At 39.3% G+C, this 15,627-nt stretch overlaps 1 long non-coding RNA gene and 1 pseudogene across 1 annotated transcript; both read right to left on the reverse strand.

Annotated features, from left to right (window-relative positions):
- Positions 1 to 789: 789 nt before the first annotated feature.
- On the reverse strand, positions 790 to 12,019 carry LOC115262632 (small ribosomal subunit protein eS4-like; annotated as a pseudogene).
- Positions 12,020 to 12,837, reverse strand: LOC134288857 (uncharacterized). The gene is made up of 3 exons (XR_009998151.1): positions 12,725 to 12,837; positions 12,543 to 12,663; positions 12,020 to 12,491 (listed from the first exon to the last, which is right to left on the reverse strand). It is a non-coding gene; the product is annotated as an uncharacterized LOC134288857 (long non-coding RNA).
- Between the last annotated feature and the right edge of the window lie 2,790 nt (positions 12,838 to 15,627).

The raw sequence follows: 15,627 nt of genomic DNA on the forward strand, positions 1-15,627 counted from the left end.
AAAAGTTGTTGAATATTACATCGAAATCGCTGCAACCAGGTCGTTACATCGATTGATTAATATTACACAGCCCGATGTACTCGACGGCTGTTGATGTAATAAACAGATTCGATGTAATCTTTGCGACGTAATCAATTCGATGTACATTTATACGATGTAAATGATGCGATGTAAAATGGAAACGATCTCGAACGACCTTCTATGGCCGATTAAATTGCATTTTCATCCTTTTTCGCTCAGAACTCACTATAGCTGAAGCAAGCACTAGATCTATACTAAATTTAAATCGAAAAACAATAAAAATGTAATTTAATCAGCCATCATTAGAAAATACTATAAATATTAAATAAACATTAGGAAAACGCATCTACGAACTGAACTTTATTGTTTTTTTTTATTGATTGTTTTTGCCCCAACTGGGATACAGCCTGCACATAAGCTTAATGTTTTATGAGCACTTATACATGAACTGAGAGCTTACTTTGCAGGCATGACACTACCACAGACAAACAGACGTAACACTTGCGAAATTTCCATCGACCACGCTTTTAACGATCATTTTAAATTTTCATAGTTGTGGCTTTCACAACCAGAGGCGCGCGCATCGTTTTTCTATGCGTTTGACGTTTCACACTAGCGCCTTCTGTTGACGATATTGCACAACACAGCAATTCGTGCAACTTTTCCACCAGGTGATGGTAGTGTGAACTGGGCGATGGATTTTCATGAACTGGGCGATGGATTTTCATGAAAATCGTTCAAGGTGTTACGTCTGTTTGTCTGTGACACTACTATTCTCTCAAGATAATCCAAAATATATTATATAATATTCTCAAATAATGCAACTTGGCTAAGGCAGCCAATCGTTTTACAATCTTGTTTCTTGGCAGCGAGATGATAGCCTGGATAGGCTTGCTAATGATGAAAACGTTGGTCAGACGGGTGGCGAATACGAGTTCGTTGGCATTCTTGAAATGCACGGACGAACCCGATCTCACGCTGGATCCCAGTTCCACAACGACCTAAATACTGATAGATGATCATGCACAGATGTCCGGGTTTGAGCTTGAACACGTTCATCATCTTAGCGGGGGCGATATTATACTGGACCGAATCGTTCTGGGGGATGCTTGGATCCGGGTAGCGGATTTTGCGCTTTTGGGCCAAACTGGAAGCGCTTCACCTTCAGGTTCTTGTACATGTCTTTCTCTTGGGGCAATACGGTGAACGATGAAACGACCCTTGACGTCGTAGATCAAACGGTGATGACATCCATGAATCTGGCCGGGTAGTTGAGGTCAGTGCAAACCTTGCCGTCGATCTAGATGTGACGCTGCAGGTCTTGGTGACTTCGATGCTGATCAAGACGTACTTCAGACGGTTGCGCAAGAAAATCATTAGCGGCAACGAGTTACACAGATTGTGTGGACCATTGGATGGAAGCGCGTCAATGATAACCCTGGTCGTTCTGGGACGTTCAACCGTTTCAAATGTTTCTTCGGTCAGCGAGTCATCTTGATATTTTAGGACGAAAAGGAAACGGATTATACTGACAGCGGCAGGGTGAATACTGCACTGGCCCGAAGTTGGCTGCGTTGTCATCCTGGAAACATACAAAAATATAAGTATAATTTTGTTTAGACATGGATTTCTGTCTACTTTTGAGGCCGAAGAAGGTTTTCTTATCATAGTGTGAGACTCCTCCGGTCTGTGGAAAGGGAGGCTCCAATACAGATGAAGTTGTGGGGGACTTCTCTGGGGAGTTGTATGACAAAAACACAGTAGGCAGGTTATGTGAGTTATTCTAGAAAGGAGAAAGGATACATACGTTCTATCCCATGTAGGTACACTAATGACTCATACCTTATCTGAAAGGTTTCATCAAAACAAGAAAAAAATCTCTATATACCACCAGAAAAAACACTATTTTTCATATGCCTATTAGACTATTAAAATAAACAGTTTATAAAAAAAATCCCATACAAAATCCCAAAACGTGCTTAACTATAACCTGTATCACCCGGTAGGTAGGGTATGAGTGCCATCAGTAATCTCCGATATTCATCCTATTTGAAAACAAGCGATTACGGCACCTATTGATTCCGTTCTTGTTGTTTTCGTGTGTGCTCACTTATAACAAAAAATACAAAAATAAGAAATTTGTTTTGTTGCGCTCCAATTCTTTGTTTTTCGTAGGATGAGAATAGGGGCCACATGCTTAATAAGGGAACCAATATCCTATATAGTATGTTCAGACCCTTGTACACATGTTCTTGTTTCACTGACACTTTCCGAATATGATACGAGTCATAAGTGTACATGAGATGAATTACAGCCCATACATTTTTGTCAATTCTCCTTTTGCATATTCTTTAACACTCTGATAAAAAAAAACATGAGTGCTTATATTCCATGAGCAAAAGAATTCTAGAAAATGGTTCAATTTCTGGAAAGAAATTCTTAGAAATGGAATTAGTTAAATAATCCCATAAGAAAAACGTAGCGCAAATCCAGAAGACGATCTAGAGGAACCGTCATATAGCATTTTAGAGGAATTCTAGGAGAAATTTATGGCATTCTCCGAAGGAATTTCTAGACGAACCTTCTAATGGAATAAAAAAACTGCATATTTCTTGGCGAAACTCTGCGAAGAAATTTTTAACGGATTCTGTGGAGAAACTTGTGGACGAGTAATCCGAGGACTAATTTCTATCACGCAGAAAAAAATATTTTAAACTCAAAAATAAAGTGCTTCGAATCAAAGAAAATAAACCATTGAACCACGGCTTAGTACCATTTTGCTTTGAATCAAATACATTTGGTATTAGTTTCAAAGTATACTTTTCATTGCTTTAACAATCAAGCCTCCCCGGCATTGATTGTAGTTTCAAATACTTATTGACTTTCAATCTATCACATCATTGCTTTGAAATTAAGTAATTTTGCAATTATAAAAACTTTTTTTTTGAAACGAATATTCCTGGACTTAGATTCAAAAACATATTTTTGTTTGAAAGTGAAAGCGAAATAAAAAACGCGAGGTACTGCTAATATGCTGTACTGATAGCGAGTTATCGTTCACGACCAGATCTGCTCTTGAAAATCTGAAGGTAGGTAAAACTTAATTACCTTGCTCATTTATTGGCATTATTTTCTTCTTCTTTATGGTTCTACGTCCCCACTGGGACTTGGCCTGCCTCGCTTCAACTTAGTGTTCTTTGAGCACTTCCACAGTTATTAATTAAAGGGCTTTCTTTGCCTGCCATTGCATGAATTTGTATATTGTGAGGCAAGTACAATGATACGTTATGCCCAAGAAATCGAGAAAATTTTCCCGACCGGAACGGGAATCGAACCCGTCGTCTCCGGATTGGCGATCCATAGCCTTAACCACTAGGCTAACTGGAGACCCTGGCATTATACATTCTTCAATATTAAAAACAAAGAAATAGTGTTGGTAAAAACTCAAGCTAGAGATTTTTCACGGGCGATTTCTGACTCGCCAAATTCGCCATCGAAATATTAAGCATGAGCTGATTCATGATTTTTCTCAATGATTTGATTCTTGTTTTGCTTATAATTTTAGCGAGGTATTCAGGGAAGTACTGATAATACTGAATTGTACCTATGATAGTAAAAGATCAAATATAACAAACAATAATAACGAATATCGTACAAATGAATTAAATGCAACGGCTGAATTCCTACTCCGCATCGACCAATGTGACGCTGCTCCAAGGATTCCCTCAAGAACTCTCCTTTAGATTCATTCAGGAACTTTTCCTGGAATTCTTTAATGAACTCTTCCAGGAATTAATCCAGGACTTCCTCCAGGAAATGATTAGGGATTCCCATAGAAATTTTTCTTGGGATTGCTTTCGAGATTCCTCCTGGCGTTTCTTCAGGGAATCCTCCTGGAGCTCCTTCACAAACTCTTCATGGGATCCTTTCAGGATGTCTCCAATTATTTATTCTGAGATTTTTTTCAATAGTTTCTCTTGGGATTTCTTCAGAAATTTATCCTGGGATTTCTTCAATAATTCTTGGGATTCCTACAGAAATTATTTCAGGAATTTCTCCAGGAATTGTACTAATGATTCCGCTGGGAATTCCTACAGGGATTTCTCAAAAAATCCTCCAAGAAATCTACCAGGAATTGCTCCAGTGATTCTTCAAGAAATTCTTCCAGGAATTCCTCTAGAGATTTCTCTAGGGATGCCTCCAGGAATTCCTAGCTAGCTAGGACATCGCAAAAATATTGTATGACGAATTGCATCGAGATCTCTCATCGGATTTCTTCAGGAATTCCTCCTGGGATTCACTCGGGTATTCCTTCAGAGATTCTTTCAGGAACAACTCCAGGGATAATTAAAAAAATCCTCCAGGGATTCCCTCAAAAACCCTCAGGGATTCCTTCAGGAACTGCTACAGGGATTTCTTCAGGAGTTTCTTCACGAACTCTTCTTGGAATTCTTTCAGGAATTGCTACAGGAAATCTTCCTGGAGCTCCTTTATGAACATTTCTTGGGATCTTCTTTCAGGATGTCTCCAATAATTTATTCTGAGATTTTTTCAGTAGTTCTTTCTGGGATTTCTTTAGAAACTTAATCTGGGATGTTTTCAGGAATTCTTCTTGGGATTCCTACAGAAATTCTTTCAGGGATTCCTGCAGGAATTGTACTTGTAATTCTTCTGGAATTCTGCTAAAAATCCTCCAAGAAATCCACCAGGAATTGCTCCAGTGATTCTTCAAGGAATTCTTCCAGAAATTCCTCTATACCCAAGAAACAGAACTAGCTGAATAGCAGTTTCTTAAGCTAAAGTTTGCTTAAGAGTTATTTGTTCCACTCTTATACAGCGAAAATGTTTGTTGGGTAAATTTCTCTAGAGGTGCCTCCAGGGATTCCTGCAGGGATTCCTCCAATAGTTCATCTGGAGATTCCTCTAGGAATTTCTCCAGGAATACCTCTAGAGGTTCCTCTAGAGATAAAAAGATTTCTCCAGATTAGCTTCAGGGATACCTCCAAGAATTCCACTAGGAATTTATCCAGGAATACGTTCAGGAATTCTTCCAAGAATTCCTCCAGAGATTCCTCAAGGATTTCCTCCAAGAATTGTTTCAAGATTACCTCCAGAAATTCCACCACGAAGTCCCTAGAAATTCCTCTTGGAATTAATACGGGAATTCCTCCAGGAATTGATCCAGGAATTCCTCCAGGAATTAATCCAGCAATTCTTCCAGTGATTCCTCCAGGAATTCCTGCCGAGATTCGTCCTGGAATAGTCGCATCGTGCTGAGGAGCGCGAGTTCGTTCTCTCCGCAGCTGTCATGAAAAATTTTCGGCTGTGCCACTGGGCGTTGTATGGTTATCAATTGTCTAATGTCGTGTTACCTTCAAAGAGCGAAAAACTCACTAGAAGCGTTGAACGTGTCCGTCTTTTTTTTTTAATTATTCCAGGGATTCCTCCAAGAATTTCTCAGGATTTCTATCAGGGATTGCTTTAGGAATTCTTCCAGCAATGCTGTCAGGAATTGCTTCAAGGATTCCTTCAGGAATCCCAAGTGAATTTCCTTCAAAAATTCTTTAGACTTTTTCCAGGGATTCATCAAGGAATTCCTCCATGAATTACTTCAGGGATTTCTTCAAGAATTCCTCCAAGCATTTTTCCAAAGATTCTTCCAGGAATTACTACATAGATTTTCCCACAAATTACTCTAGCGATTCTTTCGAGGATTTTACCATGAATTCCTCTAACAATTCTTCCAGGAATTCCTTTAGGCATTTCTTCGGAAATTTCTCAAAGAATTGCTTTAATTTTTTTTTTCAGGGAATCCTCCCAGAATTCCTCTACAGATTTCTCCTGGAATTCAATCTGGGATTTCTCCGGGAATTCTTCCAGGGAATCCTCCAATAATATCTCTAAGGATTTCTCCAGGAATTCCTCCAGAGTCTCCTCCAGGGATTTCGCTAGGAACTCCTCCAAGAATTCTTCCTAGGATTGCTCCAGGAGTTCATCCAGGCATTGCTCCGGGAATTCTTCTAGGGGTTCAGAAATTCTCCGGCATTTTTCCAGGGTTTTCTCCAGAAACTCCTGCAGGAATTTTTCAGGTATTCCTCCAGTGATTCATTCACGAATTCCTCCAGGGATTGCTCCGGAAATTCTTCTAGGGATTGTTTCAGAAATTCTCTCAGAACCATTTCAGAAATGATTTTGATTGTCTATTGATATTTTTCGGGAACTCCTCCATAAATTCTTCTAGGAGTTTTTCCATGGATTTTTTGAGGGTGTTCCTTCAGAAAATCCTTCAGATTCTCCCTAAAATTTATCAAGGGGCTTCTTCAGAAATTCCCCTGAGAATACCTCAAAAGTTCTTTCCAACGATTATTTTAGGACTTACCCTACACTGAAAAAATAAATCACATATCACATGGAAAATTTCCATTAGTTTGGCTATATAACTGTTTTTGGATTTTCCGATGAAAATTTCTTTGCAAATTTCACATGAAATCGATACGGTCTATGGAAAACATTAGGTAATCACATAACTTCTATTGGAAAATCACATAACTTCGCAAAATCTATGTGATATTCCCATAAAATTCAATGGATACGCGTATGGAAACAGTAAATGTGAAAATCAGATGAAAACAATGTGAAAACTTTTTTCAGTGTACAACTGAGGATACTGTTCGTATGTTTTTCATAGTTTGCATCTTATGAATCAGTTATTTTTATTTTTTTCATCATTTCATAGTTCTCGTATGCTTTTCATACATTGAAAAGCGAAATCCATAAGACTTGTCGTATGAAAAATCTCATAAGAAGCATCGTATGAAAATCATAAGATGTTTTATGAAACGCCATTGCTAAAAAAACCACAAAACCTTTTATTGGCTTCTAACCACTACAACTTCCGAAGCATCGATGGGCGAATGAGTAAAGCACGCACTCGCCAACCTTGACGTTCCTGGTTTGATTCCAGGTTGCGATTTTTTTTAATTTGTGCAAAATATTTCATAAAAATATGTCTGATAGTCATAAGACATAGTTTCAGTTTTTATACGTTATCGGTATAATTTTCATACGTGAGTGTTATGAAATTTATACAGTTACAGTATGACAATAATAGTTAGCGCTTTGAATCCAAAATCATAGTTCGTAACTATGATTTTCGCATGAAATTCTTGTGGCAAAAATCATAGTTGATTCGTATGATTTTCGGAGTTGCAGTATCCTCAGTGTAGGATCACCAGTGATATCCTTCCGAATTTTGTGTAGGGATTTCAATTGGAATTTCTTCAAAAAGTTGCCAAAATATTCCAGCAGTTTCAGCAGCTCCAGCAGTTTCTTCTGGAGTTTATTCAGTATTTTTTTACAATAAGTCCTCAATGGATTTTAGGAGAAACTTTGGAAAATCCTAGGAGGATTTTTTAAACGAACCTTTTCTTCGGTGATTTTTTTTAAAGTAATCCTGGAAGGAGTTTTGAGGAAAAATATCCTTGAAACATTTGGAGGAATTCTTGGAGGAATTTATGAATGATTTTGGAGGAAGTTTTGCTGAAATCCTTGAAAAGAAACTGAAGAAATTCTCAGTGGGTTTTGTAGAGTAACCCTTGTAGAATATTTGGAAAAAAATAGATCCTTTGAGAAATCACATAAGTAATTCCTTCAGGAAGAACACCAGAAGTAATTGGTGAAGGAATCTCAGAAAACAGCACTCAGGAAAATTCCCACAAATATCGTTATTGCTGTAGGCTCTCTAAGTAATTGATTCTATCCCTCGGAGTCTTCAAAAATGCATTTCGATTTTGCCAAAAGTTCATTATGTCTAATGGCATTATGCCAGATCTTGAAAGAATCTCCAAATAAAGTACTCTTAGCATGTCTCTGAACATTTTGCGAAAATATTACTCCCGAAACAATATTTGAAGAAATTTCTCTTGAATCTCTAAAAAGAAACTTAGAGGAATTTCCGAAGGAATCTCGCTTGCAAAAATTCCACACATTTCTACTGTCAAAAATCAATTGATGTGATGCATACTGCCTTTGATCGCATATCTGTCCCATATCGAGTCCCATATTTGATGGGTTTACTGTTCAATAATAAAATAAATTAATTAATTATATTATTAAATTAAATAAAAATATATTTAGCCTAGTTAGCCTAGTGGTTAACTGCCGTGAATCGCATATCTGTCTCATTTGCATAGGAAATCCAACAAAGATGGGACTGATATGCGATTCACGGCAGTTAAGAAGTGTAGAATTAACAAAATGTTACGAGGTGAGCCACCAGGCTGACTGATGTGGATATGGTAGGTTCTAACAGAGACGGGTATGTTTCAAGATTAGCCATAGTTTGATTGACTCGAAATGAGCAAAGCCTGGAATTTCAGTGGAAATCATACTTCTTGAAATAGAAGTTTTAATTGTTAATATGATTCTTTGAATCAACATCAACGACAAATTTCTGTTGTAAATCAGATTTTTTTAAATTTAGTTTTTTTTTTATTGTTCATCAATATTTCCACATATTAGATTATACATGACCTTTCTAGTACACATTAATAAAAACAAAAAAAAAACCCTAGTGGTTAAGGCTATATATAGATCGCCAATTCGGAGACGGCGGGTTCAATTCCCGTTCCGGTTGGGGAAATTTTCTCTACTCCTTGGGCATACACACTGAACTTTTTGAAATGCTTCCAGCACAAAAAAAAAATCAGCATAATAAATTGCAGCAAAATTTTTGCTGAATTTCACTAATACTCAGTAAAATCGTATTGCTGAATGAAATCAGCACAAAAAAGTCAGCAAAGTTTGCTGAATACCAGCAAACAAAATTTGCAGTGTAGAGTATCATTATGCTTTCCTCACAAAATACAAATTCATGCAATGGCAGGCAATGAACACCCGAAATAAATATTTTGTCTATTGCTTATCGTTAAGTTAATTAAGAGCTACAATATGCACTAATCCAAATTGAGTTGGGAAATTCCTAAGTAGGTTAAAAATCAATTTCCGCACCGTTGATCACTTCGGATTCCAACCAAAAGCATATTACATCCAGGAGAAAACCTAAGACAATTTCACGTATGTAGGGTGGGGCGGGGCAAGATGGGTCACCTAAGGATGGATCACCATAACTTTGTAAATACAAATCGTATTGGTTTGTATTCGCCCGCTACTCTTTAATACACTAGTTTGCTATGCTAAAAGTCGATAAAATGTTCATTAAATACAAAATATGATGTTAAACAAGCAGTTTTAAAAAGTGATCGATTTTGCGCCGTTGAAAAAAAGTGCGGGGCAAGATGGGTCACCTTTTAAGTAATTCACATTTTCTCAACGAAAAACGGCAATATATAAGATTTGTTCCGTACTCATATATGCTCCATATCCATACTGAGTAAACAAGAGCTACTAGTAAACATTTTATTAATTTATTTGGAATATAAAAAACATTACGATATGAGTGCACTGAGGCAAAAATACTTAGGAATTTAATAAGTCGCAACTTATGAACGGACGATTTAAATGTTTCATTACTCGCTTATTGATTTCATAGTTGTCGCGAACGCGTTCGATATCTACAACTTAAAATTCACATAAGCGACATGGTTGTGAACAAACCATAATTAAAATTTATGAAAATCTCTACATTGAGGGCATGAATTCCAGCATGCTGCGTCTTAGACAAACAAGCATTACTCACAGATCAGTTTTCGGAGCTGTCGCACACTCAAAATCAAATTGATTTTATTTAAGTGCCCATGAAACGATGGAATTATATGGTAAGTGGGGGCAGGATGGGTCACCTAAGAAATGGATCCCTATAACTTTCTGAATATAAATCGCATTTCTCTGTATTCTACCACGACTCTCAGATACACTAGTCAGCTATGATATAAGAGTATAAAAAGGTAATAAAGTTTGAAACCTGCTTCTTGACAAACAATTTTCAAAACATGACCCATCTTGCCCCACCTCATTTTAACGGGGGCAAGATGGGTCAGCTATTAGAAAACTCGATTTTCCTCCAACAAAAAATACTATATCTTCTAGTTTTTCTCTATACATCTAAGCTTCATAGACGTACCGATTACATGAAGAAAATGTTGAAACATATCGGTAGATTATTCTCAGAACTAGAAGATTTTTGTTCGGGTAGCCATAAACGGACTTTGAAAACCTATATTTTTTGAAGGAAAATTTAAAAAATATGTTCTCAAATTTTCAGTGCTCTCATCGCTTCGATAATGTAGGTCACAGAATAGCCTTTCCATGAAAAATAAAACATTTTCAAAAACTATGCAAACATACCGAAAAATTAGGGTGACCCATCTTGCCCCGTCTACACAATACACGTAGTTATGTGGAATGTATAGCATAAGGAGTATAACGAAAAAATATTTTATTTTTTTCTGTGCGAGGAACGTATAGAATTTTCAAAACAATATACCACTTTTTTGTGTATCCCCGTCGTTCATCTGGGAAAATTATTGAAAGATTCAAAACATATATTGTGCGATTGAAAACGGTACTGACCCATCTTGCCCCCTGACCCATCTTGCCCCCACATACCATACGTAAGTTAAATGATCGATTCCTGTTAATTGATCTAGCGTTAATCATAAAAGTGACAAGAAGCAAGTTTGTGACATTGTATGGTAAAAACAAATAATGCAAACTTGCATTATTAAATGAAAGCACAGTCGAATACGCTCCTTGTCACTTTGTTCCATGTAGTCGATGAAGAGAAATCGAACATTTTACCTACGCGGTAATTCAAGACACATGACATAAATTGAAGCAGAATTATTTCATCAAATAATCCACAATATATAAATACGAATTAGCTTACGACATGACATTCATAATAACTAATATTGATTTCTATAAGGCCGGAACAAATCTCCTTTTCTTCTTTTGTCACAATACTCGTTGGCTCGCTAAGGGGGAGGACAATAAATAATAAATGTATTTGACGAAGAAATACCCAAACAATTCGGCAAAATCTATAAACTCATCGGAATTGTTAAGAAATTTTCTGTGCAACTCTAATTTCACCTTAAAATTTTAAAATTTCTTGAATTATTTATTGGTGTCCCCCCTCAAAATGTTGAATTTCGACCAAAATTTTCCGAGGGGGCGGTGACATAAGAGAAAATCGAAATTTGTGTCAGCCTAAGTTTCAGTAGTTGATTTCAATAAGAGCAAACATACGATAGTTACAGTTTTGATTCAATGATATCTGTAAGCAAAACTTATGATTTTGGTAAGTGTCTGGATATAAAAATTTTGCCCTTCTAATCATAAGTGAAATTTATGGCTTTCAACAATAATCGTAGTGTCACTAAATCTTAAGGGGATCTTATGCTCTTCCTAAGTTTTTTTGCCTCAGTGTGGTCGAAGGGCGACTTGAAAATCGATGTTTTCGCTAAAAAATTATCATAATTTTATGCTATAATTTTGAGCATTCATTCCACTTGATTGAAGTCATTTATGAGATAGTCTTGTAACAAAAAATAAATAACTTTTGAATGCTCCAAAAATACGTTCAAAATTGAAGGTGACCCATCTTGCCCCGCGGCCGTTTATATGGAGATTATATGGAATGTATCGCATAAGAAAAATGCCTAAAAACCATTTTATTTTTCATTTCCAATGCGAGTAAACAATTTTTCAATTAATGCCACAGCTTTTGTATATTCACGCTGGTTATCTAACAAAATTATTAACATAATCAAAACATGAGTAATGTGCCCGAAAATGGCACTGACCCATCTTGCCCCGCCCCACCCTACCTTTATCACGGTTTCATATGATTGATCAATTCAACATTCAACTCTGGCGTTCGATTTGATGGAATTCCTATGCAGATTCGACCTATTCAAATCGAACGCCAGAACTCTCAGGCCAGAACTAACGACTAAATGAGTGCAATTAAGTTACCTCTTTTTGGTGCTTCACTTCCGATAATAATATGCGCAGCTCCAGGGGGCAATCCAATTCCTGCTGTGTAATCCCTCGCGGAATAAAATTTTTCGCTGTCAGCTGGAACGTAGCCGATTCCTGAATGGAAACGAACAGATTTTCTGCAAGGTGCTATTTTTCACTACGGCACATTTAATCGATATACTCTATCGATGCAAGTTCTGCTGAGCAGTTCCACGAGGGACCGAGGCCGCTCTGTATGCAGAAGCGTATATGTATTGTTCTCCATATTCGACCCGGAACCGGGTGGAAGTAAAAAGTGAACATCGGAGGCTCCACTGCATCGCCCATCGGAATGCTACCATTGTGGTTTGGTGGTCGCTATGCTGCGAGGGTTCCATCATTTACATTGAGGGCATTCCTGGATGCATCGGGTGAGGTGAGGATTGTGCACGATCGCTGGCAGCAAATCCGTTGTAGCATCGATGATCGCTGATGTGAATTTGACGACCGGCCACCTCATCAGGATAAATTCCGACGCCACTGCGGACCTGGAATCGTTACGCATTAGCTGGGGCGTGCCGGATAGTTCAATTTCTTACCTGCGAGCCTTTTCCAGTGGAGTTTCTTCCTGAATCCAAGCTGTGCAAAAAGAAACAACCAATTCCCGTCTGAATTGTGGTTGATAGCTCCCTCGATGGTTCCTGTTGACTGGAATTTTAGCTGAAAACATTTAAATTGTAGCTGAAAATAATAAATAATTTAATGAAAAGTAATAAATTACATGTATAAAACAAATAAAACTAAAAATCTTCAAATTTTCGCCTTTTCTTTGAACAACGCACCGAAACAAATATGGCAGCTTGCTCGGTCCGCGAGGCCAGCACCCGCAAAAACAATGCAGTGTTGCGGGATTTAATTTTGTATCGCAAAATAATGCGATATGGCATTTAGTTTGTGTAATTGTACACAGCTTCGACATAACCACTTGGTTGCAGCTGTTTCTGTGTAATATTCACATTTTCTCGATGTGAATATTACACAGATTCGACTTATTAATAAATTTTGGTTTCGTGTTTGTGTAATTTCAAGAGATATGTAATTAAGCACCAAAATGGTGTAATATTACATCTGAAAATCGTTGTTACGTAGGTTTTTGTGTACATCGCATCAATTACATCGATGCGTTTTACATTATTTTTTTCTGTGTGGTTTTTAGAGCAGATCAAAACACGGTGTTTCTGTGATCAGCTTAAACTATAAACGATTTATTTAGTAACATTCTATAATTGTCATACACCTCATACTCACAATTTACAGTGCCTCTTTCCACTAGATTTGTATTCAATACTTGTATCTTACACTTAATTATAATTCATCTAATTTGGGCGCGCAATTTAATTGCTAAATATTCTTCTCTTTCACTACTTTTCTCCCCTTTTTCTTCTATTCATTTATATAGGGTAACCATCAGCGGCTGTCGCGCCAACAATCACCACGCGTCGAAGTCGAACGCCGCGGCTCAACATCGAGCAACTTCGTAACGTAGAAGTGGCTCAAGACTACGCGCAGCAGTTAGCAGTGGCCCTACCAACGGAAGAGCAGCTTGGCGCAGCTACACTTGAAGATGGCTGGAGGGACATCCGATCCGCCATAGGTAGTATCTCGGCTACAGCACTAGGCTTCGCGACTCCGAATCACAGAAACGACTGGTACGACGGCGAATGTGAACAGTTGAAAAACCAGAAGAATGCAGCATGGGCGAGAATGCTGCAACACCGTACGAGAGCGAATGAGGCACGTTACAAACAGGCGCGGAACAGGCAGAACTCAGTCTTCCGGATGAAGAAGCGCCAGCAGGAAGAACGAGATCGCGAAGCGATGGAAGAGCTGTACCGCGCTAAGGACACACGAAAGTTCTACGAGAAGCTGAACCGCTCGCGCAGAGGCTTTGTGCCACAAGCCGACATGTGCCGAGATAATCACGGGAATATTCTCACGAGCGAGCGTGAGGTGGTCGAGAGGTGCCGGCAGCATTACGATGAGCACCTCAATGGCGACGTTGCAAGTACTGAAGGTGGCGTGGTAACAGATCTAGGAGTATGTGCACAGGACGAAAGACTTCCGGCCCCTGACCTTCAAGAGATTGAGGAGGAGGTTGGCCGGTTGAAAAACAACAAAGCCGCTGGAGCAGATCAACTACCAAGCGAGCTTCTAAAATACGGTGGAGAAGCACTGGTGAGAGCACTACACTGGGTCATTACCAAGATTTGGGAGGAGGAAGTATTACCGGAGGAATGGATGGAAGGTATCGTGTGTCCCATCTACAAAAAGGGCGACAAGTTGGATTGCGGGAACTACCGCGCGATCACACTACTGAGCGCTGCCTACAAGATACTCTCTCAAATTTTATGCCGCCGTCTATCACCGATTGCAAGAGAGTTCGTGGGGCAATATCAGGCTGGATTTATGGGTGAACGCGCTACAACGGACCAGATGTTCGCCATCCGCCAGGTGTTGCAGAAATGCCGCGAATACAACGTGTCCACACATCACTTGTTCATCGATTTCAAATCGGCGTATGATACAATCGATCGAGAACAGCTATGGCAGATTATGCACGAATACGGATTCCCGGATAAACTGATACGGTTGATCAAGGCGACGATGGATCGAGTGATGTGCGTAGTTCGAGTATCAGGAACACTCTCGAGTCCCTTCGAATCTCGCAGAGGGTTACGGCAAGGTGATGGTCTTTCGTGCTTGCTGTTCAACATTGCTTTGGAGGGTGTAATAAGAAGAGCGGGGATAAACACGAGTGGGACGATTTTCACGAGGTCCATTCAGCTGCTTGGTTTCGCCGATGATATTGATATTATTGCTCGTAAATTTGAGACGATGGCGGAAACGTACATCCGACTAAAGAGTGAAGCCAGGCGCATCGGATTAGTCATTAATGTGTCGAAGACAAAGTACATGATGGCAAAGGGCTCCAGGGAGGAATCACCGCGCCCGCCACCCCGAATTCATATCGACGGTGATGAAATCGAGGCGGTTGAAGAATTCGTGTACTTGGGCTCACTGGTGACCGACGACAACGACACCAGCAGAGAAATTCAGAGGCGCATTGTGGCAGGAAATCGTGCCTTTGGACTCCGCAGAACTCTACGATCGAATAAAGTTCGCCGTAACACGAAGTTAACCATCTACAAAACGTTGATTAGACCGGTTGTCCTCTATGGGCACGAAACATGGACCCTACGTGCAGAGGACCAACGCGCCCTTGGAGTTTTCGAACGGAAGGTGTTGCGTACCATCTACGGCGGAGTGCAGATGGAAGACGGGACTTGGAGAAGGCGAATGAACCACGAACTGCATCAGCTGCTGGGAGAACCAACCATCGTCCATACCGCGAAAATCGGGAGGCTACGGTGGGCGGGTCACGTCATCAGGATGTCGGATAGCAACCCGACTAAAATGGTTCTCGAGAGTCATCCGACCGGTACAAGAAGACGTGGAGCGCAGCGAGGTAGGTGGGTCGACCAAGTGGAGGACGATCTGCGGACCCTACGCAGAGTGCGGAACTGGAGGCAAACAGTCATGGACCGAGTGGAATGGAGACGGCTACTATGTACAGCAGAGGCCACCCCGGCCTTAGCCTGACCGGTAGTAAGGTAAGTAAGCCAC

This window comes from Aedes albopictus, chromosome 2 (genome assembly GCF_035046485.1).
Source record: "Aedes albopictus strain Foshan chromosome 2, AalbF5, whole genome shotgun sequence".
NCBI lineage: Eukaryota > Metazoa > Arthropoda > Insecta > Diptera > Culicidae > Aedes > Aedes albopictus.